This window comes from Culex pipiens, chromosome 3 (assembly GCF_016801865.2).
Source record: "Culex pipiens pallens isolate TS chromosome 3, TS_CPP_V2, whole genome shotgun sequence".
Lineage (NCBI taxonomy): Eukaryota > Metazoa > Arthropoda > Insecta > Diptera > Culicidae > Culex > Culex pipiens.
This window is the reverse complement of record NC_068939.1, coordinates 77,858,654-77,884,418: the sequence shown is the minus strand read 5'-3', so window position 1 is coordinate 77,884,418 and position 25,765 is coordinate 77,858,654. Positions and strand designations below refer to the sequence as shown.

At 34.5% G+C, this 25,765-nt stretch overlaps 1 protein-coding gene across 3 annotated transcripts in view; it reads right to left on the bottom strand.

Moving 5' to 3' along the window:
• LOC120424875 (uncharacterized) overlaps positions 1–25,765 on the bottom strand; it is a 413,383-nt gene that overhangs the window by 133,267 nt on the left and 254,351 nt on the right. The gene's annotated exons all lie outside the window — the stretch shown is intronic.

Below are 25,765 nucleotides of genomic sequence, written 5' to 3'. Positions count from 1 at the left end.
TTTTCAACATTTTTATTTTTAAAACCGCAGTCTCTTCACAAGGATTGAACATAGGACAATGGTTAATATGGAGACTAGGGTGGCTCGACATGATCGATTTTACAGAACAGGAATTTTCCGGTTCAATTTGGGCTCCCAAACAACCCCCCAAAATTTGGAAGCGATTGGATTTGACCCGGCTTTCCGCAAAGCGATTCAAATTTGTATGGAAATTTGTATGGGAAAACCCTCTTTTTACATTTTGATTTTTATAATTTTCATTTTTCACTCAATTTAAAAACTAACACCGTAGAAGTATAGTCCTGAATGTCCTCTAAAACTTTCCCGAAGAAAGTATGGTCCTATCTTGCTTCTGGAAAAAGATACAGAGTTTTTAAAAGAGGCATTTCAAAATAAGTGTCCCGCCCGTGTGGATCAATCGGACCGCGCACTGGACTCACAATCCAGAGGTCGCCGGTTCGAATCCCGCGGCGGGCGCTCTAAAATTCTTTGTGTAAATATGGGTATTCGGCGCCGTCGCTCCGTGCCATACTTTCGTACACTTAGGAGCCCAGGGCGGCGAAGTCCTTGTAGATAAAAAGGAAGACACTAGTGGTTGGTACTAGCAATGGTGGCCGACAGCTATAAAGTCAACTTCGTTTTTTTTTTCATTTCAAAATAAGTGCTGAAAATTATATTTCTTGCCAACACTGCCAGTACTTCGGTAGATATTTCGAAATCTTATTTTTCAACGTAATAAGGAAGCAACCTAGCAAAATGGTGTCTTAGGAAAAGTTGTTGTATATGAATGTGGCTTTTATTTAAAATTATTGACATGCAGGGTGACACACCTACAGGGTGTCAACCAAGCCCTAACTTCTACTGGTGACCTTTTAAAGCGTTGGTGTCTTAGGAAAAGTTGTTAAGCTACTTATTCCGAGAAATTTTGACATTGTTGGAAGACAGGGTGGCACATCTACAGGGTGTCAACCCATTTGTAGCTTCTATTTAAGACCTTTTTGATCACTGTAAAGTGGGCGAAAAAGAGTACAAATCGCAAATTAGGCCTGCCACGCAAAAGGAGGCTGAACAAAAATTCATCAAAAGTCAGTTTTTCACATAAAATTTCCTGGGGAATCGATTGCGCATGATTAAAAACAGTTTCCGATCTTGCAAATTTAATTTTACATAAAAAATGAGGGTCAAAAATTTTAAGTACAAGATTTTTTCTACAAAAATCACTATTTAAAAAAAAATCATAACTCGTCGGAAAAATTTTCAAACTCCAAACTTCTGAATGGCTTAAAAAATGAGCAACTTGGCCGAAGCCACCAAATCAATAAAAAAAATCTTGAAAAGATACAGATTTTTATTAATATTTACGTAACATTTTTGTATGAACAGCTGCCAAAATTGTATGGGTGAACACAAAATGGCTTCTTTGGTGATAGGGAAGGCCTCCACAAAGTTTGAGCCAAATAAAAAAAAATGGTCGAAATCGGCCGATTTTATAGAGATTGCTCCAATGTCCTGAACATTTTTACAGAATAAATTCCATTATTCAGCTTCCTTTCATTTTAAAGAGCAATTTACAGAAAAAATACAACTGACCGGTGAGTTGCCAAACTATCATCTTAACTTTTTTACCGTGTTTTTAATCATGTGCAATCGATTCCCCAGGAAATTTTATGTGAAAAACTGACTTTTTACGAATTTTTGTTCAGCCTCCTTTTGCGTGGCAGGCCTAATTTGCGATTTGTACCCTTTTTCGCCCACTTTACAGTGATCAAAAAGGTCTTAAATAGAAGCTAGAAATGGGTTGACACCCTGTAGATGTGCCACCCTGTCTTCCAACCATGTCAAAATTTCTTGGAATAAGTAGCTTAACAACTTTTCCTAAGACACCAACGCTTTAAAAGGTCACCAGTAGAAGTTAGGGCTTGGTTGACACCCTGTAGGTGTGTCACCCTGCATGTCAATAATTTTAAATAAAAGCCACATTCATATACAACAACTTTTCCTAAGACACCATTTTGCTAGGTTGCTTCCTTATTACGTTGAAAAATAAGATTTCGAAATATCTACCGAAGTACTGGCAGTGTTGGCAAGAAATATAATTTTCAGCACTTATTTTGAAATGCCTCTTTTAAAAACTCTGTATCTTTTTCCAGAAGCAAGATAGGACCATACTTTCTTCGGGAAAGTTTTAGAGGACATTCAGGACTATACTTCTACGGTGTTAGTTTTTAAATTGAGTGAAAAATGAAAATTATAAAAATCAAAATGTAAAAAAGAGGGTTTTCCCATACAAATTTCCATACAAATTTGAATCGCTTTGCGGAAAGCCGGGTCAAATCCAATCGCTCCCAAATTTTGGGGGGTTGTTTGGGGGCCCAAATGGGACCGGAAAATGCCTGTTCTGATTGAATTAGTCCATTTTGAAATTTTCCCATACAACTTCAAGCCACCCTAATGGAGACTTTTATGTAAAATTGTCTGGAGAATCGATTCCCACTATCGGTTTTTGAAAATTTTGACGTTTAGACCACTTTTCCAAAAAACAGTTTTAGTAGATGATTTTTGTATCTTTTTTAGAAGAGACATACCATCCCGCATTTTTCGTGAGTCTTTCTGTAACATCTTAAGCTGTTTCCTCAAAAATTTGAACAAAAAAAATCGTCACATCACCTTAAAATTTAACTTTTAAACGTAACAATTAAAAAATCTCATAAGAGTGGCTTGTGTTTTTCTTTCAGTGTTTTTTTTTTCAAAAAGCCCGTCCAATTTCCTACAAGTTTGTCTTTGACCTTTTTTTGATACGATGCAACGGCTTTGACATACAGTAATTTTTAAATTACAAAATACAAAAATATTTAAATAACTTACGCCCTTTTCAAATGTAATTCTGAGTACAATTGGCTCCATATACACAAAAATGGCTTATATAGGCCTAGGATAACATGTCTACCAAGTTTCATTGAAATCGGGTCGGGAGGGTCGGGTACATAAGTATCAGCAAAATTCCTGATTTGAGCTGGAATTGCTCCATAATATAATAAGTTTAATGCTTTTAAATTTAAAACCATGCATCCCACCTTGAAACCACCCTCACACTTTCCACCTCGATGACGACGATACCACTCAAATACCCGGAAAAGCCAATCGGGACCGGGTACCAGCCAGCCAACCAGCCAGCAGCAGCCGTTCCCGGTTTAATAGGCCGCCATCACCACACCGCGCGGCCCCGGCCTGGGATAGAGATTAGACGGATTTCGAATCCTCTAAAATGGCTTATTGTCAGGAACAATATCGAATATCATCTCCTCTCTTTTTGAAGCCACCGGCCTCCAAAATGACACGCCAAACTGGGTTTCGAGGGGGTTAGGGTGGTCATAATGGCGGAATGACTAATCCATTTTCCCTCCTGTGGGGTTTGAGGTTAGGGGTTTGGGGCGGGGATTGGTTTTCATTCATCGTTTATGCTGTTTTGCTGATCTTTCTTGTTGTTTTTTTTTCCAGTGATTGGGAGGAATTCTAGCCGATTGAAAAGCGGTTTTGTTTCCCGGGAAAATTGATTTTCAATTAAAACCGGAACTTGTTTTTGAAATTGGTACTTCCCGAACGGAAAAACGATACCGATAGCCGAGGTTTACCACAAACGAACCGTATTTGGACAAGACCACCAGAGTGATTGAATTGAATGTGGTGCTTTAGTTCAGTGCACGGATGGAATTCCAGCAATTATATTGATTTTATTTAGATGCGTATCATAACACCGTTAGACAATATTTGCCAACATGAATCCGTAAAACTTGCAGCTTGCAGCATAATTATCAGTTTACCTGTTTATTGTTGACTTGATCAGACTAAAGGCACAAACATGTAAACAAAAACAATTTAAACAAAATTGCTTCTAATTGCTACGGCTAAACCAGCTACGAAAAGTGCATCGGTTGAACTCAAGGACTTAAATTTAATGGTTGAGACCATTTAATTTTGTGTGTAGAAGTGAATTCGTAAAATGTCCCGTTTAAAGCTTCTAACCTACGTTTCAGAATCCTGACTAACGCCACACGTCCAAGAACATACCAGGTCGGTGCAAGACGTCAGCAGCTCATCAAATAGTAAACAATAACTAATTCACCACACCATCGTCATTAGCCGAGGCACTGTAATGGTCCAGGGCGGAGATTAGCTCTGTATTTAGCTTCTGAAATTGTACAACAAGACCATCTTCTCTATGAGATGAGCTAAATGGCATAAACGACAGCTTAAGCTGATAACCGACACACACGACGGCAGACAGGTCACAGACGCGAACCGTTCATTGGATTCAATTAGAGGCTGCGAATTAGGGAGAGCGACTAATTGCGGCTTTGCTAAACGCATTTTGCTAATTCAACTCGTTGATTGGGGGTTGAAGCAATCATTAATTTGATCAATTCTATGGAAATTGTCGACTTGCTTAAATTTACCGAAAATAAAAGATCTGTTTAAAATACATTTCATATTTTTTCTTTTAAATTCGAATATTAATATTTGCGATTTAATTAACAAAAGCTAGAACAGGCATTGTAATCAATAACAAACACGTTTTGTTTGGCTGACCATTCTGTAAACGGGATTTTTACGGTTTTCGATTGAAATCGAATTTTAGGGATCTGTGAAAATGAAGAGATGTGGGATTGAAAGCGGCCTAAAATGCCGTGTTTATTTCAGTTTGGTTCCAAAATTAAGCCTAATTTGTGATATTATTGTTTACAACGCTAAGGCTATTTTTTCTGAGTACAATGACCCTTCCCGGGCAGACGGTAATAACAAAATCCATACCATTTCAATAACAAATACTGTTAAAATAACAGAAAATGTTATGGAATATTCTTGAAAAATCCATTTTTGCATAAGAGTTTAATAACAGTTTATGTTATCATAACAAAATTTGTTATTGGTCTGATATTGGTTGAAAGCCAAAACAACTTTGGAATAACATTTTTTGTTATGGAAAAATAACTCCAACTGTTATTAGGATGATCGGATTAGTTGTTAAAATAACAAAAAAATAATAACAAAGATTTGTTCGAAAAATAACTAAAAATGTTATTAGTCTGTTATTACAATAACAATCCAATAACAAAAAAAAAATCATAACGACGAATAACAAATCCTGTTATAAATAACATTAAATGTTATTGGCTTAGTATTTTCAAATATCACAAAATGTTATTCCTACGTTATTAACGTATCGACCGCAAAGGATTTAAAATGGATTTTCAAATCAATTTTGAAGGTCCTACTTGACAGCTCGGGACCAGGGGACCATAGTTGATCCATCAAAAAAATGTCGTCTTATCAATTAATTTTTCTGCATTAAAATTAAAAAAATGATCAGAAATTGGTTTCAATCGTGTTTTTTCACACGGCTACGTCACGACTGTCATCCACATATAAAGCGAGTGAAGTCAAAATCGAACCAAGATCGAACCAAGTTTTTGGCGCGTGGCTTTTGAAAATGTCGTATGCGCATCGGACATGAACTACAAAAATAAAAAAAACTTTTTTTAATTTTGTTATCTTTTTTACATTTAATCTCAGGGGACAACTAGGGGAACAGCATTTAATTCCGTCAAGCACATAATGTTGGCATACCAGCACTGTGGTGTTCAGTGACAGCTAGTTTAAAGCATTTTCGACTGAAATTTAGTAAGTATTCTAAAAGCGCAATTCATTTTAAACCAACGGTCAGGAAAAATCAAACTAATTTCATTTTATTTTAAGGAAACTGAAGCTATTCAGTTTTTTAGCTAAGTTGTGTGTTGTGTTGTATTGTATTACTTGAATCGTCAAGTAGAACTTTTTTTTATTGATCTAATAATTGTAAAATGTGGAAAAATGTACGTAATAATTGTAATTATCTCGCAAATATATGCAAAAGATAGTAAAAACTTAGAAAAAAATAATTTGGGAACAACATTTATAAATTTATTTCATACGACCTTTTCAAAAACCACACGTAAACAATAGTGACAGCGCCTCTGGCGGGGACTTCAGGAAACTGCATGCGTGTCAGATCCCTGGTTTTTCACCGTTGTACATACAAATTGACATAGGGCTTTAGTACCCTATTTGGCCAAAAATTTACTTGTGACAAGATAGCACGATTACAACAAATTACTGAATTCTAAAATAAGTTTTGCTATAAAAGATTTGAAATTTGGGTGCTTGAACAAACTCAATTCAAAATTAGACCTAAAATACTAAAATGATTCATTTTACCGTAAAGTTCTTTTGGACCAGATGCGAAGTTTAGCACCATGTTTTTTTGTGGATGTGGTTTTTTTCATAACCTTAACATTTTTGAAAACCCTTTGGAATGCATTTTATCACAAATTTTCTTCATGAATTTTTTAAATAAGTATAAATTTCAAATTCTAAATTGAATGTTCTCTTTTTAATGTTCCGATAACTTGATAATTAAGCATTTTTTTCGATTAAATTTTAAATATTTTCAAATTAAAAATTATATATTTTATTCACTTTCACCACTAAATTCTAGATTGTGGCATGCTTTGAGATTTTTTTTAAATTGTAACCCATATTATGCTTTATGCGTTCATTTTGTTTGAAATATGAACTAAATTTAGAGTTTTTAAGTTATCGGATACTGCAAACCGGCATTGATAGGATTTTTCTCAATTATTCATACGATAAGACTTGTCTCAAGATTTATATTTTTAAAGTATATACTGAAGTAGGCCACACAATGTCCATCAAGTTATTTTTTCAAAAAAGTTTTTTTTTATTTCCCTATTAAATTTGAAGTAAAAAATGTTATTTTTTAACCTGGGTGACTTCACAGTCAATGCGTTGCTTGCAAATTTCAGCCTTAAGGTTTGCAAATTAAATTGATTACGTCAAATCGATCATTATTAAGATTACTTTAAATTTTTAATTTGAAAAAAATCGTAATTTAAGGTAAGTTTGTCAACATTTGATAAAATATATATATAAATTTGATGATGATGATTTGAGTAAATACATAATTCCTAGTTTCATCAAAATTGCAGTCGACGCTCCGAATGTCAATATTTAAGGGACCATCGAAGAAGAGAATCATAAGTTCACAGAACGATACAAAATGAAGACTCGATTGAAAATATGTTTTACCACAGACAACAGACGTAGCAGCTAGAACAAAATAATTTGAAAATCTTGTGTAAAACCATGGCGGGTGATACACTAACGCCATCTCGTAGTCTATTGCCACTTGCAAGAATAAGCCTGAATGTAGACTGCAGTGCACCACAGTTTTCGCAGGAGCCGTATTCTGATTCTCACCAACTTGATTTTGATGATGCTAAGTTTTTTGAAAATAAATTTAATTTTATGCTCTGAAATTAACTAACACTTATCTGAAGCGATACTCAAAATAATTACTTTCGACATTTCAAAACTATTTTTGATCTACACATCAATTTTCTCGACGAAAAGAGGCATGAAACTTTTGATGAGAATGAGAATACGGCCAACCACGTGCTTTTCAATGTTGTTGTTTACACTTGAGAGCAGGGCGGGAGAGTTGTCAAATCTCCTCTGCGACGACAGCGCCACAAATGGCTTGCCATTCTCAATAAAACCACAGAGAACAGATGTACATCTGGGCTCTAACTTGTGTGTAAACACTGTTGCAAAAAAATGCATTGCATACAATCTTGCATTAAAGAAATCAGAAAGTGCAGGATACGTTTGGCAGCGCCACCGTCGCGGCTGAGAATACTTGACTTAACAATGAAAAAGGCTCAATAATTTCGAAAGACAATAAATGTTAACTTCGTTTAAATGTAAAATTCACTTCTGTATAATTCCAGTTGACTAAAAATAATGCAAAAAAGCATTAACATTAACGAAAACATATCAGAAAATTCATTTGAAAATTATTGTTCAAGCGACATCTTAAAGTACACATGTTATGTCCGATTTCGATTTGTTTACCTTCTTTGGCGCGTAGAATGGCAACCCTCTGATGAAGGATAGTCAGACATTGGTTTGATGTCGTTCGTACGGAATGTTTTATGCAGTGATTAGATGGTCCAACGTGCTGCTACTGTAGGCAATCATGATTTTGGAAGTGGCGCTATCCAGGCGGATGGTGCACACCCTACACCCAAAACTGGCAGCGCTAGTCCGAGAGAATGATTGTTTCGAGTCGAGAGAATAGTGGTACCATTCACGGACGCAGAGAACACAGCTCGAGATGGGCAATAGAACTATTCTCTCGAGGTTCATTTGCAAAAAAAGTTCATCCGTCAAACAAAAAACCAAAAGTGTCGACAACGGGATTCGAACCAGAGACCTTTGACAAACCAATCCAATGACTTAGCTGCCTCGGCCACCACAGCTTGGTGACCAAGGAGAAGTCAGAAGTCGATGTATGACACTTGTTGGAGATTTATTGATTCAACTAACGAATGAACTCATTTGTTATGATGGTGTGAGTTGGTACCATTATTCTATCGATTTTGGCACTGAGCCCTCAATAAATTTTGAGAGAACGATTATCTCGACTCTGAATTTTGGGTGTAGCTCTTTTCAACGTATTTTGGTTTGAATTTTTACACACATTTTTCAATGCTGTTTGTTCAATGATATACATCTGTTCTCTGTGATAAAACCGTTGCATGTTTTTACACAAGGTGGTGATCGAGCCAAAACGTCTGTTGTCTGTGGTTTTACGAAGTAACTTGCTATGGGAGAGAATTATGGCAACGTCCAGCAAACTAAAACAAAACATCCAAACAGCCTTCAATGCTTCGATTCGCAAAGAAAAAAAAGCAATGAAAAAATAACTGATATTCATAGCAAAAAGAATCCAAGGGACCTTCGACCCTTGAGCTTTCATAAAACTTTAGATTTTTGTAGCCTCCAGAACCAATTTTTAAGTATAATTAAAAAAAAAAATGTAAACCTAATAAGAAACTTGTTCTACTGAAAATGCCTAAATCTGAAGAAGTTATTTAAATTCTGTTTTAATATGTATGTATGTATGTATGTATGATCCCCATACCCGCAGGCAACTTGGTCCCGAAACACATGTGAGCGCTAGGTGAACAATTCGATCATCTTTTACTCCGTAATCTGTACACCCACGTGCATAAGTTTTTTTTTGCACGAATTTTAATGCTACAAATACCGGCGCATAGATCAAAATGGTTTCCCTCTTCCCTCCCCAAGCGCCGGAAATTTGTAGCGGGTGTAGGGACACTTCGCATAGACGCCCTTGCTCCCATCACGTCACTGAGGGTATGGAGCGACGAGAAATTAATAAGCATGCCCCCTTAGCCGAACCTTCATTAGAGAAGCAGGCAATCCACAACTCACAGCGAACGACCAAGGGGACACCCTACCGCGTATATAGTTAAATTGGCGTGGTTTGTCTTTATTGGTCTGAATGAATGATAGTGTAAGTGAAAGAGTATTTTGATAATTATATAGGAAAGATCTCACCAAATAAGAAAAACTTCAGGGGTTGGTCCATTCCGAACGATTCGCCACGCGTCTTCCAGCTTCCAGCATAGAAACAGATCTCGCCTGATCGGATACTGCTGGGGTGTTGACGTGCTGCTGCAAGCCTTGATGAATTTCTTTAGCAATTCGTCCTTGGTCCAAATCCAACAGTCGCTGGTATTGATGAGCGCTCGCAGTTTCCGGCACCTTCTGGGGTAGCAATCGCCCCGACGAATCGCGGGAACCGTATTTTCAATGGCACTGTTACTGGTATCGATAGTCATCCCGTAATTTGCCTTCGAATTTCACTACATCACTTTTTTCAAATTCCAGATTTTTTTCACAAAATGACAGCGAGAAAAAATTAAAACGTCCAAACCCGCGCACAGTTTGCTTCGATAATTTAAATTCTGTTTTAATAATACTTAAAACTAACAAAAATCTTCAAACTGTCAATGTCACCTCGCTTAACGGTAATTGAAATTTGACTTTGTTGTGTATTTATATAAAGATTATTTTTAGTACACTCACAGCAAAGCAACATCATCTTGGAGAGAAAAAAATAAAGAACTGAGACTTCTTCGAAATCGGCCCTATCTTTATTTTTTTGTATTTTTTTACTTGGCTTAAATTTTGTGGGGGCCTTTCCTGTGACCAATGATGACATTTTGTGTCATTGGTTCACCCATACAAGTCTCCATACAATTTTGACAGCTGTTCATATAAATTGTACGTAAAATTCGAAAATCTTTGCAGGAATTTCTGATCGATTTGGTGTCTTCGACAAAATTGTAGATGTTGATGAGGAGTTGATTGATATAATATAGGTACAAAAACAAACTAAAATTGCTGCGAATCATTTTGAATCAAAGCAAAGATAGTTGCAAAGTGACTATGAAAATAAAAAAAAACACTAAATTTAGTGTTAATGACTTATTCAAAGAATAATGTAGCTTATCTCGTCTAAGCATAAATTGTTTGAACCAAATCTAAAATTCTTTTTAAACTATTGCAATTAAAAAAGTTTAGTTACCTTAAAATGGGTTATTTTGGAGAGGTTTTTCTCAAAGTGCTCGAAGAAATTACCTGAAATAGAAAAAAATTGTATTTCATTAGCCTGGATTTCATTTTTTTTAATCAATATTTTATTCATTTTATTATTTAAATCAGACACACATAACACGATTACCTCCTACAATGTTTGTTAATCCGAGACGCGTTTATTATTATTTCTTCTCGATTCAATTGAGCTGCACTCGAAGTCAAATAATACGTGCTAGCAGATAATGCCTGTCTCATCCTACTGGCTGGAGCCCCCCTCGGCCAGTCATAATCCTGCTCGTTCCAATTGCTACTGGATTTGTGTGCAATTGATTGCGGAATTAATCTGCTTAATTGGAAAACGAGGTTCGAGCACTGCTATTGCATTTCTCGGGAAGCGTTCACTTGAAATTTCAACCTTTGGCCGGATGATTAAGCTGTTGCTTTCGCCCTTTTTTAAAAGATTGATTTTCCTCCGGGAGGGATGATTTCGAATTCCTGGTTCCCGGATTCTTGTCCGACAACATTCCTTACACCTCGATTAGACCGTCATCTTTCACGCCGACAATCTGGGTCGAATCCGTTGCTTTCGCGATGTTTAACAGAAAAAAAACCACCACCACCACCATGATCAATTCGTTCCCATTGCCGTCGGAAAGCCAAACGATTTATATATTTTCCGAGAAAATTAATAAAGGTTTCCACCTGAATGCTGCCGGGTGATTCTTTTTCCGCAATTTTAGCTGCCTCCGGGTGGTGGACTTTGGCGGGGTTTGGGAGGAAAAAGGTAAATTCCAAGAATGATAAATGTGGAACTTGGTTTTTGGGTGGGGGAAGGAGGGTTGGAAACAGAGGGACACACAAAAAATCCGGGGAAATTGAAAAGGGATCGGAAAATCTAATGTTCCGGTGAGGGAAAAAATGGAGCACCCCGGATGGCATTCCTGGACTGCGCGTGGTACGAGCGCCAAGGTGTCATGTATGAGCATGGCCGTAAAACATCCGGGCCGAAAATCGAGGTGGCCTGCGGTGTTGATAGGGAACATTTTTTAGTCTCGATTTTTTGGGTGGGAGGTGGAGAACATGATTTCACATCATGTCGCATACCTCTTGGAGAGGCTAAAGAGATTACAGATACAGTAATGGTTAACATTTACATATTTTTTAAGATAACTTTCAATTTTATTGAACAAATTTTGAAGCTTTTAATATTATCTTCAGTACATATGGTTAAGGAATCTGGAAATGTTTTTTAAACAATTTTAAACAATTGAGAAATTGAATAAATTTAATGCAGTTTTTCAAAATGTTGCTCAAAATCCTCAACTTCAAGCTAAATTTGCAACATTTCCATAGAAGCCACTTCCATTTGTCTATGTCACTCCATCCATCTGATTTATGATCGCTTATTAATTAAACGATTTCGTCGAGTGACCGGAAACAAATGGCCTCCATTGACTGCCTGCTTGCTGGCCAGCCTGGCCGGAGTGTGAAACTAACAGGTAACATTTTCCCTGGAGAAGGTGAACCCCGCAAGCTGCCCCACGGATGCTCTCTAATCCTTGGTCATTATTTATGATTCAGGTGCCCCGCACTACTCGCCGGCGATGGAAAATAGATTTTTCCCGTCGTCAATTTTTCAGCTCAACTTGGCTTTTTCGGGCTTTATGTTCTTCATCTATCTAACGCGAGCACGTCTTTTCAGAGGATAGATTGAGCAGTTCGAAAGGGCTATGACCCGCTTTGTCCTGGGGAAATTTATGTACTCTCTTTATTTTTTATAAGGATGAAGAGTGGCGCAAGCAAAATGATGAATTGATTTCGCTGGAATCTAAAAATTGATATTTTATCATGCTGTTTCCACGAGCGAGCTCAGCACGCTATCAAGTGATGTTGAAATTTTCCAGAGCTCGAAAGAGAAAAAAAAGGTCAAAATGGCAAACCTCCCGGGACCGAGACTGGGCTCGTGCATTATCTAGTGTACAAGCCACGTTAAATAAAGCTCAATTTCAAACCCTTTCCCGCCTTTTGCCAGGGGTTTTGCACATGACCGAGTTCTTTTGGTCGAAGCCAATCCAACCGAAAGGACTAGCTGCTATCGTCTCCCCCCTCGCGCGAAATGTGAGATTTTCCGCTCACCGGAAACGGGGTGAGTTATGGCCGGGACGACCGGTGCTGGTGGTGGATTGTTCGGTTGTATTGCGGGAATGTTACCAGTTGGAAAAATCTCAGGACTCCCCACCTTGGCGGTGGTTATTATTCATGTTGAAAGCTAAAGTTTGCCTTTGTTGGTCGTTTATGTTGGGAAAATGTTAGGATCTTGTTGGAAATGTGATGATCTTGTTTATATCTGGAAAAATTCTCAACATTTATAATGTTTTTGCTCTATTGTTCTTACCAAAATCAAGCAAAAAAATTACATTTTTTTAATTAGGAACTCTTTTCCTAAAGGTGTTCGAAGGTGTTCGATGAAAGTTCAATAAAATCACAATTTCAAGGGGGTATTTCAATGCAAATCTATTATTTGGCGTCTTTTATTTGGTTTTGAGTTTGACATCTGAAATCAGCCATGGCCACTAAGCACTTTCACAACTAAATATTCACTCAGTTTTTGACTGTTTATTTCACTTCAGTATCTCAAAATAATGTTAATTTGAGGAACAAAAAAACTAAGGGAGTCGAATATAGGACAACGAAAAAACCATCTTTTCGAAAGGTGGACGCTTGACACCTGATAACTTATTTGAGTGCATTTGAGCTTGTTTTAATCAACTTAAATGCATAATAGTTCAATCTGGAATATAAATATAACTGTTTTATGTTAAAAGTACCAAAGTTTCTGAAATCGTAAGAATTTATAATAATTCAAAACTATTGTATTGTATTTTTTTTTATCAGCAAGTATACACAAATTTATTGTTTTGTTACTTTTTCTAGTTTTAAACATCAAATTCGAGTTCTGCGACCTCATTTTAGTTATATTTGAATAGTTGACTGCATATTAATTAATAAAATGCATTTTTTTAAAATATCGTCACCGCCATATTGGCCGCCATCTTGGATTTAAAGATTCTAAACCACTTTAAAGTAGTTAAGGGGTCACACTTAAGCTCTACAATCAAAAATAAGACAACGAAAAATTAAACATCCACTGACATGATCAGGACAGCCTGCTTGTTTACAAATCCACATTGGCCCATTTACATTTCCAGAGTTTTTTTTAAAAGGTCCTATAAACATATGAAAGACAATAGTTTATAGGTCCTTTTCAAAAAAAAAAAAAACTCTGGATATTTTGCTTGATTTTTCCAATGAAAAGTCTAATCCTCTTTTGGTTTGTTACATCTAATCTTAGACCCACACCATGCATAAACACATCAAATATAGGATAAGTTTGATGTAAGAAAAATAGTTTTCCTATAGTGAATCCGGGTCCATAATCCGATTTTGGGTCCAAAAAAAGCAAAAAAAAACTCCTTATTTTCAAATGGCTATTTTCTGCATAAAAGCAATTAACACTCCTCCGTCCAAGGCATCCCATACTTACACGAACGACCAAGGCGGAAAAAAAGTTGGAACGCTAACTTCAACTCGCTGGTTCTCAGCCAAAACTCAACCAATCTGGATGATTCCTTTTTCCAGAGATTTGTACGGATCTCCAGATGAGCCTAGAACTTTGCAGATCTCGATTTGATCAATCCTCTAATTACTACGACTAAATTAGTCGGAGCAACTTTTTTTCCGCGTGTATTTCCGAAAAGCGACTCAAGCGGGAACATTTTTGCTACGCTGCAAAAATACAATAACTTTGCTAAAATGTTAGCAAAACCCATAAAATTATATATAAAAATTTCCGTTATGATCTCAGGATTATGATGAGCTTCTCAAATTTCCATTATTTTCTCAAAAAAAAATCACAAAACTACGTAAAACTACAGAAAAAATAAAAATGCCTCATTTTATGACAAGAACTTTATGGTAAAATCATTGATTTCATTGATTTTTTTATGAAAATGTTTCAAGTGATCTAAATTATATGTTTCAGAATCATTCTGGGTGTGTTTCTTCCTGAATACTACAAAATTTTACCAAAACTACGTAAAATACAGAAAATTTTATACTTTCCTTTAGAACTTTATTTGCTGCATGGTAAAGTCATTGATTTATTTCATGAAAATTTTTCAAATGATCTAAATTATAAATTTCAGAATCATTCTGAGTGTGATTTATACTGAATACTACAAAATTTTACCAAAACTACGTAAAATACAGAAAATTTTATGCTTTCCTTTAGAACTTTATTTGCTGCATGGTAAAGTCATTGATTTATTTCATGAAAATTTTTCAAATGATCTAAATTATAAGTTTCCGAATCATTCTGAGTGTGTTTCCTCCTGAATACTACAAAATTTTACCAAAACTACGTAAAATACAGAAAATTTTATACTTTCCTTTAGAACTTTATTTGCTTCATGGTAAAATCATTGATTTATTTTATGAAAATGTTTCAAATGATCTAAATTATAAGTTTCCGAATCATTCTGAGTGTGTTTCTTCCTGAATACTACAAAATTTTATCAAAACTACGTAAAATACAGAAAATTTTATGCTTTCCTTTAGAACTTTATTTGCTTCATGGTAAAATCATTGATTTATTTTATGAAAATGTTTCAAATGATCTAAATTATAAGTTTCCGAATCATTCTGAGTGTGTTTCTTCCTGAATACTACAAAATTTTACCAAAACTACGTAAAATACAGAAAATTTTATACTTTCCTTTAGAACTTTATTTGCTTCATGGTAAAATCATTGATTTATTTTATGAAAATGTTTCAAATGATCTAAATTATAAGTTTCCGAATCATTCTGAGTGTGTTTTCATCCTGAATATTACAAAATTTTACCAAAACTACGTAAAATACAGAAAATTTGATACTTTCCTTAAGAACTTTATTTGCTGCATGGTAAAGTCATTGATTTATTTCATGAAAAATTTTCAAATGATCTAAATTATAAATTTCAGAATCATTCTGAGTGTGATTCTTCCTGAATACTACAAAATTTTACCAAAACTACGTAAAATACAGAAAATTTGATACTTTCCTTTAGAACTTTATTTGCTTCATGGCAAAATCATTGATTTATTTTATGATTTTTTTTTAAAATGATCTAAATTATAAGTTTTCGAATCATTCTGAGTGTGTTTCTTCCTGAATACTACAAAATTTTACCATAACTACGTAAAATACAGAAAATGTTATGCTTTCCTTTAGAACTTTATTTGCTTCATGGTAAAATCATTGATTTATTTCATGATTTTTTTTCAAATGATCTAAATTATAAATTTCAGAATCATTCTGAGTGTGATTCTTCCTGAATACTACAAAAATTTACCAAAACTACGTAAATACAGAAAATTTTATACTTTCCTTTAGAACTTTATTTGCTTCATGGTAAAGTCATTGATTTATTTTATGAAATTTTTTAAAATGATCTAAATTATAAGTTTCCGAATCATTCTGAGTGTGTTTCTTCCTGAATACTACAAAATTTTACCAAAACTACGTAAAATACAGAAAATTTTATGCTTTCCTTTAGAACTTTATTTGCTTCATGGTAAAATCATTGATTTATTTCATGATTTTTTTTCAAATGATCTAAATTATAAATTTCAGAATCATTCTGAGTGTGATTCTTCCTGAATACTACAAAATTTTACCAAAACTACGTAAAATACAGAAAATTTTATACTTTCCTTTAGAACTTTATTTGCTTCATGGAAAAATAATGGATTTATTTCATGATGTTTTTTCAAATGATCTAAATTATAAGTTTCAGAACCATTCTCAGTGCGTTTCTTCCTAAATACTAAAAATAAATTACCAAAACTACGTAAAATACAGAAAATTTTATAATTTTTATAATTTTATGTTGGTATTAGAATGTAGAGCATTGTTTTGGAAGCTTATTGTATAGGAGCAGTTCTCTACAGAATCGGTATTTTTTCTTTAATTTTATTTTTTGTATTTTTTAATCCGGCTGAAACTATTTTGGTGTCTTCGGTATGCCCAAAGAAGCCATTTTGCATCATTAGTTCGTTCATTTAATTTTCCATACAAATTTGGCAGCTGTTCATACAAAAATGATATGTGAAAATTCAAAATCTGTATCTTTTGAAGGAATTTTTTGATCGATTTGGTGTCTTCGGCAAAGTTGTAGGTATGGATAAGGACTACACTGAAAAAAAATTATACACGGTAAAAAAAATTGGTGATTTTTAATTTCACTTTTTGTTACTAAAACTTGATTTGCAAAAAAACACTATTTTTAATTTTTTTATTTTCTGATATGTTTTAGAGGACATCAAATGCCAACTTTTCATAAATTTCCAGAATGGGCAAAAAATCTTTGACCGAGTTATGATGTTTTGAATCAATACTGATTTTTTCAAACAATCTAAATATTGTTCGCAAAAAATTTTCAACTTCATTTTTCGATGTAATATCGAATTTGCAATCAAAAAGAGCTTCAGTGATTTTTTTTTATAAAGTGCACCGTTTTCAAGTCAAGCCATTTTTAGGTAACTTTTTTGAAAAAAGTCGCAGTTATTCATTTTTAAAATTAGTGCCCATGTTTGCCCACCTTTGAAAAAAATATTTTTGAAAAGCTGAAAGCTGAAAAGCTGAAAATATTTTTAAAAGGGTCAAACATTCAATATTACGCCCTTTTGAAATATTAGTCTTAATTTTAAATTTTTGAAAGTATTTTTTTTCGAAAAGATCGGAAAATTTCACAAATGTTTCATATTTCAACATTGTAAATCGGACCATTAGTTGCTGAGATATCGACATTAGAAAATGGTGGGTTGTTTGGGTGAGACTTAGAAAACATCAATTTTCCTGTGTTTTAACTTTTGAATGGCAATATCTCAACAACTAAGGGTCGTATCAACAAAGTTCAAAAAGCAAAATACACTAAAACCCCCGTTTACGCGCAGGCGTTACGCTTTTTGTTTGGTTGATTTCTCGAAAACAGTGTAATGTTTTTACATTCTTTTGAAAACAATTTGTAGATCTGCACAAGACCTATAAATCGCTTTAAAAAGATTGCAAAAATATTGCGTCGTTCCAGAGAAATCAACGAAATACAACGCGTAACGCCTGAGCGTAAATCGGGGTTTTAGTGTATACAAAATTTTCTCAGCTGTTCAAAAATATTTTTTTCAAAAGTGGGCAAACATGGGCACTAATTTTAAAAAATGAACAAATTTCAAAAGAGTTACCTTAAAATGGCTATAACTTGTAAACGGTGCACTTTATAACAAAATCACTAAAATAATTTTTGATTGCAAATTCGATTTTACATCGATAAATAAAGTTGGAAAATTTTTGCGACGAATATCTCGATTTTTTGAAAAAAATCTGTATTGAAGTTTATTTTGTAATTTTTTTAATATTACTTTTCGGATGAAAAAATAAACAGAAAGTTTTGAAAACTTATAATTTAGAGTATTTGAAACATTTTCATAAAATTAATCAATGATTTTACCATGAAACAAATAAAGTTCTAAAGGAAAGCATAAAATTTTCTGTATTTTACGTAGTTTTGGTAAAATTTTGTAGTATTCAGGAAGAAACACACTCAGAATGATTCGGAAACTTATAATTTAGATCATTTGAAACATTTTCATAAAATAAATCAATGATTTTACCATGAAGCAAATAAAGTTCTAAAGGAAAGTATAAAATTTTCTGTATTTTACGTAGTTTTGGTAAAATTTTGTAGTATTCAGGAAGAAACACACTCAGAATGATTCGGAAACTTATAATTTAGATCATTTGAAACATTTTCATAAAATAAATCAATGATTTTACCATGAAGCAAATAAAGTTCTAAAGGAAAGTATCAAATTTTCTGTATTTTACGTAGTTTTGGTAAAATTTTGTAGTATTCAGGAGGAAACACACTCAGAATGATTCGGAAACTTATAATTAAGATCATTTGAAACATTTTCATAAAATAAATCAATGACTTTACCATGCAGCAAATAAAGTTCTAAAGGAAAGCATAAAATTTTCTGTATTTTACGTAGTTTTGGTAAAATTTTGTAGTATTCAGGAAGAAACACACCCAGAATGATTCTGAAACATATAATTTAGATCACTTGAAACATTTTCATAAAAAAATCAATGAAATCAATGATTTTACCATAAAGTTCTTGTCATAAAATGAGGCATTTTTATTTTTTCTGTAGTTTTACGTAGTTTTGTGATTTTTTTTGAGAAAATAATGGAAATTTGAGAAGCTCATCATAATCCTGAGATCATAACGGAAATTTTTATATATAATTTTATGGGTTTTGCTAACATTTTAGCAAAGTTATTGTATTTTTGCAGCGTAGCAAAAATGTTCCCGCTTGAGTCGCTTTTCGGAAATACACGCGGAAAAAAAGTTGCTCCGACTAATTTAGTCGTAGTAATTAGAGGATTGATCAAATCGAGATCTGCAAAGTTCTAGGCTCATCTGGAGATCCGTACAAATCTCTGGAAAAAGGAATCATCCAGATTGGTTGAGTTTTGGCTGAGAACCAGCGAGTTGAAGTTAGCGTTCCAACTTTTTTTCCGCCTTGGACGGAGGAGTGTTTAGATGACAAAATAAACATGGGTTTATTTCCTATATTCTCTTAATTATTTAAAAAACTTTGAAATTACACACAAGCAGTGTCGCAAATGAGTGATAGAAAAAGCGATCATTCGATAATCACTGCACCGAAACATCAGAGAGTACAGCGACCATCAATATAGCTTGTGAGATCTCTTCTCGTGTCTCGTGATCAGGGTTACCAGGTCAAAATTTGAAAAATCTGGCAAAGTATCGAATAAAAATCTGGAAAAATCTGGCAGTCGAAAATCTAACATTTCTGAATGGTGAAGTGGAGGTAGGATATGATTTAATTCAAAAGTTTGTAGAATTCAGATGATTAAACTGATTTTATGGTCTCAAAAACGTTGAACTTACATTTCCTTCAAGAAAAACACATTCTATATTTTTAGATTTTCAATTATATTCGTTCATTTTAATCAAAAAGTTGTTCAAAACGGGCATAATCTAAAAAATCTGGCAAAATCTGTCATTATCTGGCACAGAGAAGGATGAATCTTTATTCTGGCTGTCACTTGAAAAATCTGGCATTCCCAGGTTTATCTGGCAACCTGGCAACCCTGCTCGTGATTCCCAGCGATGGCATTCTCTCTCTATGACTCCTTCCGATTTCCTTGACTTTGCGCTCTCACCGCTGAGCCTCTCAATCTCTCCGAAAACTGCAATGAAAGAACGCGAGACGGCGATTAGGAGCCGACCACGCATGACGGCTGATCGTGGAAGCGAGAATGAGAGAGTAAAGGAGAACGTCAAACGCGAATGTGTAAACACAAAAACGTGTTCGGCTATGTTCGACGTTGAGAGTATCAATACGGAAAGAAGAGCAGTTGTATTTGGGGCATGAGTAAGGCTACCAACTCTTGCTGAGAAAAAATCCGTGCACTTAGCCGATAATTCTTAAAATAAACTGAACTGAACTTCTAAATCTAATCTTATTTTTTTCCAATATTTGGTTTAATTTATAATTTTGAATTTCACAGAAATTCACAAGCTTTTGATCAGCAGGAAAATCATTTCAACTTACTGGACTCTAAAGAGCTCTGCTTTTATTTTTCATTCAGACAAACTTTTTAATTGTGAAAATTTGTGTTGTAAGGAATTTGAAAATAACAATTGATAATCAACTTTTAACTGAGGCCAACTCGGAAAACTACCCAAAACGTCAAAATAAAATAAAACTGACAGTTAAATAAAAATGTCTAACTAACAAAAGCCTTGGCCAAATCTCAAAAAGCATTTAATTCCGTACAATCCGTATTATGTGAAAAAAATCCGTACAAAAATTCGGCTTTCTAAAAATCCCGGAAGTAGGTTGAAAATCCGTACGACAAGGAAACAATCCGTACAGTTGGTAGCCTTAGGCATGAGCTTGACGCAAGAAAAGAAAATCTTGATTTTTTTTCTTTGATTTGTTGTCTTGTTTGTTAAAAAAAAAAAAAAAAAATTAATGGCGTTTAAGTGGAGAAAGAGCTGTTTCATCATTTTGAACTAGTTTTCCCCTATCCTTCCCCTTACAAAATTGTCGATAGGGTGAAATAATGAACACTTGAAGCAAATCTGCAATGTAATGTGCAAGTGCAATTACACATGAAAATATGTGAATAAATCTATTTTCCATTCTTCATTTCTTCTCCTCAACTACGCCATACTTTTCCAGAGTGAAAATATGTGAATACGGGAGCGAATGACCCATAGGGTTAAAGTTCCCCTAATAAAATCAACAACAACAACAATATGTGAATAAATCCATTTTGCTAGGCAATATTATCTGACAGAAAAAACTGTTCACATTTCTCTATAGGTTCCATTTGTTGTGCTGTGCTGGTTAAAACACTCCTTGAAAAATAACAAAGCCTTTCCAGAAAGCATAATCAAGTATCCTACAAATTACAATAATACAAATTTCTACGACAAATCAAGGGACCCTTTAGATCCCAATTTCTAGTTATCAAATTTGGGTTCCTGAGCCAATTTCACAACAGAAAACAAAGTCTGTGACAAAGTGTAACAAAGACAAGGACATCTATTAATTGATCTTTACTTTTCTTTGATTCCAGAGAAAATAGAATCAAATGACTACAAAATGTTATCAGTTGGTTTTAGCCAGAATCAATCGTTGATCAACTGTAGCTCCACATCTAAAGTGGCCTGCTTCTTGCTCTGGCTTTGTTAATTCCCACAATCATGATAAAAACTAGCCCTCACAAGAGGATTACCTCGAATCGAACCAACTACATCAGTGTAATAAGCTTTTCCAGGTGCACTGTGGACAAAGTGGCTCCGCAAGTGTGGTCCCCCAACCACAAACCTAATTTCCTGAAATGGTCAACATCAGCACACGGACGGTACAAAACACCCGAGACAATTTCCCTACCACCCCCAGAACCTCAGACCCGACCAGGTTCTGATGATGCGACCTTGTTTTCAGTTTTTCAGCCCGAACCTTCCAACCTCATCAGCAGCTTCCCAGCTACTTAGGCCACTTGAACCAAAGTGAGATATCACGGACAGTAGCACTATTTGTGTGTGGAGTTGGTCCCACTTGGGTTGTAAACTCAATTTCGTACAATTGCATACACCACATCCGACACCCCCCGTCGTCCGAGCAGGTTGCCAAGTCCCGTTACCAACAGCAGCGTCCCAAACGTGTGACGACGCCCGTTGGCAAGTTGGAATTTGATGAACATGCCAGCCCCCCGGAGCTATGAGCTACAACCAACTGCTCTCCACAACAAACTGGATGTGGTGACCGCCGGAAGGTAGTGTAGTTGGTGCTCGCTTGTCACAAACGTCATTTGGTGGAAAATTGAGCTGCGGAAGCCATTTTGACCTCCTGATTCTGATCCTCAGAATTTCATGACATCAATCCATGTGCAGATTTTTCAGTTTTTTTTTTGTTCAATGTCAAAGGAAGTTGAGATCAACAAAACTGCTCGCTTATGTGACAAGCGACCATCACACCAACCTCGGCAACTGTGGCACAAAACTCATCTCAATTAGGACACGTAGATGAGCAAATGTGGCAACTTTTTTTTCTTCTTCCCTTCTTCTCCCCAACTACTCCATACTTTTCCAGAGTGTCATTTGCTGCTGCTACTGTTTTTGTGTAGTTTTTGGTATTAGCATCGTGTCAGTGTGGTGATGTCCCCCTGGGGTGGTTTTGGGTGGAAAAATAGGTAGGGAGGGGGGAGGAAAAACCTCCCCCTACCCACCATTGCACTGGGTGTGATTCATGATGAGCTTTTCGCTGCCCGGGGTGTGAAAAACTTTTGCCCCGGTCAAGAGTGCACCCGTCGTTGCGCACGTACAAATTATGCCAGTGAGTGGCTGAAGCCAGGGGTGGTTAAGAATTGAAATCACTTTTTAATTGAAATCATATTTAGACAATTGTTTCGATATGATATGTTCACTAAAAGTTATAATAATTGTCTATTTTGTTTTCCAAATTTGTTCATGCCGCGAAATGTGCAATAATCAATAAAAATAGAACAATTGTTTCGCTTTTATCGTGGTTTGGGTAGAAAACAGAAAACATACACAGAAAAAAAAGTTGAATTTTGGAATGTTGAAAATTTGGTGGGTTGAATATTACCTCTTTTTTTGAGTTATATTACATAAAAAATGTTTAAAAATGTGAACCTGATTCATAAAAAAACTGATGAAAATTCATAATTTTCTGGGGTAAAATTAATCCTTTTTTTTTGACACAAAATCTGTCACCATTTCCTGATGAATATAATCATCATTTTTTTCTGTGTAGAATGTGTTTATTGTCACGCATCGTGGATATTAAAATACAAAGTTTGAAGCACATTTTATCTTACTGAAAAATCAAAACTATTGAGGTTTTGCAGAGCGACTGTGTTTCAAATGTAGGTGGCGCCAAAAATGAGGTTACTTGCCAAAAATCGTATTCCTTTCTGCTGGATTAAAGAACAAAATCGCTTATTTCTCATGATTCGCTGCATCAATCTTAATGAAACTGGTTGCAAAAGACGAGAAAATTGTTTTGCTTTAAAATAATGAACATCAAAATCTGGGCGCGCAAAAATTTGTGAACTTTTTCTTTAAAAAACATGTTTTGGAACACATATAGTTTCCCTGTGTATATCAATGAAAAAAACAGTTATATAATTGATAACAGATGTGTTAACGTATATTCAACAATTTTTATTGATTTTTGACAGACTTTCTTGCCAAATTGTCTAAATTACTATTTTTTTTTCTAAATTTACAGTTTTCTTATAGAAAAATCACACAAATATTGAAAAGTTGTACACCAAATTGTTGGAAGTAATTTTTCTCATCCTAATCCCGCATAAGTTTTATAAAAATGTTAATAATTAAGGAAAAAACACATTTTTAAAAAAATCATAGATTTATGCTATTTGTTCATAGCTGGCGACATGTGTCTTTTAGCTTTGCTGCAAATTCTCTATTATAAAAGCACGTTTTCCAAAATATTAAAGTGCAGAAATCACACAGGAGTTGGAGATTCTGATTTAATTTTTCAAATTTCTGTGTTAAATAAGAATGATCGAGTTTATGCGCAATAATTCAATACATCAATTATTTTGAAAAGAATTAAATGTTTTGACTAAGAAGATTTTTTTTAAAATCAATTCCATTCATGTAAATTTTTATTTTCATCGAAATAAAATTTATTAACTGATTTAGTAATGTTTTGGAATTCTTTACAGATACTTCTTTGGTAACAGTTATCAACGGAAAAATGTTTCAAAAAGTGGTTTAATCATTTTAAGTTTGATGGGTCAACTTTATTACTTTATGATATTCCAAAGCAAGCCTATTATTTTCGTATGGTCATAAAAATATTTTTTCCATATTTAACAGCATTATTTGACTTAAAATGCATAGTCTGACTAATTTAAAATCGATTTTACAAGATTTTTCCAAAGAAAATTTTAATTTGAGTCATTTTTTGCTCACATTCAAGCCTAACTTTTCAATAGGTCAAAATTAAGTGTTTTAGGACCTTTTAAAGAGTAAGCCTTTATATTCAAGGCTGTCCCGTGCCTGGCTGTATTATTTTAATTATATAAAGAATTATTATGATTAATCTGAAAATAATTACAGAAAACAAGTAACACAGCAAAAAATACGATGGTAAAATCGCATGCAAAAGCATGCACATCACCTTTGTGAAAAAAGACAATTAACAGTCAGGCAACTATGCCAGAAAAGTACCCGTAGACTACTAAGCCCCGTTTTAGCGTTACATGGAATTTCAAAAAGCTGTAACTTGGTGAAAATTACATGAAATATCAACTTCATATATACCATTGGATTCGAAAATTAATCAACTTTAATATAAAAATATTCAATATGGTGGTTTAGGGGGGCGGGTCCCCGGGGGGAGGGGCCAAAGGAAAAAAAACAGCGTTACATGGAATTCAAGGGCTCAGAGCACATCGTAAAATAACCCAAAATACCAACTTATATAGATTTTTGGAAAGGGGAGAATCTCTACTTTAAGGGAAAAATATTTAAAACATGTTAAAAATATTTTAACAATTTTTAAATATTAGTTATCGTAACTATTTTTACAAAAGTAATATTCATTTGAACTATAAAGCCAAATTTTGAAGAAATATGGTCATGCGACATATCAAAATTCATGAAATTATTCCAGGAATCGATATATGAGCAATTCAACCTGATTCGGTTGAACCGGTAAAATTACCGGTACCGGTTGAACCGATTCCGGGGTTGTATCACTAACCATGTCATGCGACGTGTCAAAACTCTTCAAATAATCTCAACAATCTTTTCGTGATAAATTTGAACCGATTCAGTTGAACCGGTTCAAATAACCGGTACCGGTTTGAACCGATTCAGTGTTTTTACTGCAAATCATGTCATGCGACGTGTCAAAACTCTTCAAATTAGCTCAACAATCTTTTCGTGATAAATTTGAACCGATTCAGTTGAACCGGTTCAAATAACCGGTACCGGTTTGAACCGATTCAGTGTTTTTACTGCAAATCATGTCATGCGACGTGTCAAAACTCTTCAAATAATCTCAACAATCTTTTCGTGATAAATTTGAACCGATTCAGTTGAACCGGTTCAAATAACCGGAACCGGTTTGAACCGATTCAGGGTTTTTATTGCAAATCATGCAATGCGACGTGTAAAAATTCTTCAAATAATCTCAACAAACTATTCGTGATAAATTTGAACCAATTCAGTTGAACCGGTTCAAATAACCGGTACCGTTTGCACCGATTCCTTGTTTTTACAGCAAACCATGTAGTGCGACGTGTCAACAATTTTCAAATAACCTCAACAATCTATTGGTAATGAATATGAACCGATTCAATTGAACCGGTTCAAACAACCGTTACCGTTTATACCGATACCACGTGTTAAACATTTTCAAATAATCTCAACAATATATTGGTAATGAAATTGAACCAATATGGTTGAACCAGATCAAATTACCGGTACCAGTTAGAACCAATTTCATGTTTTATAGCAAACCAAGTAATGCGACCTGTTTTCGTGAATCATTTGAACCGATTTTGTTGTAATTGTTCAAAAACCGGTAACGATTTGCAC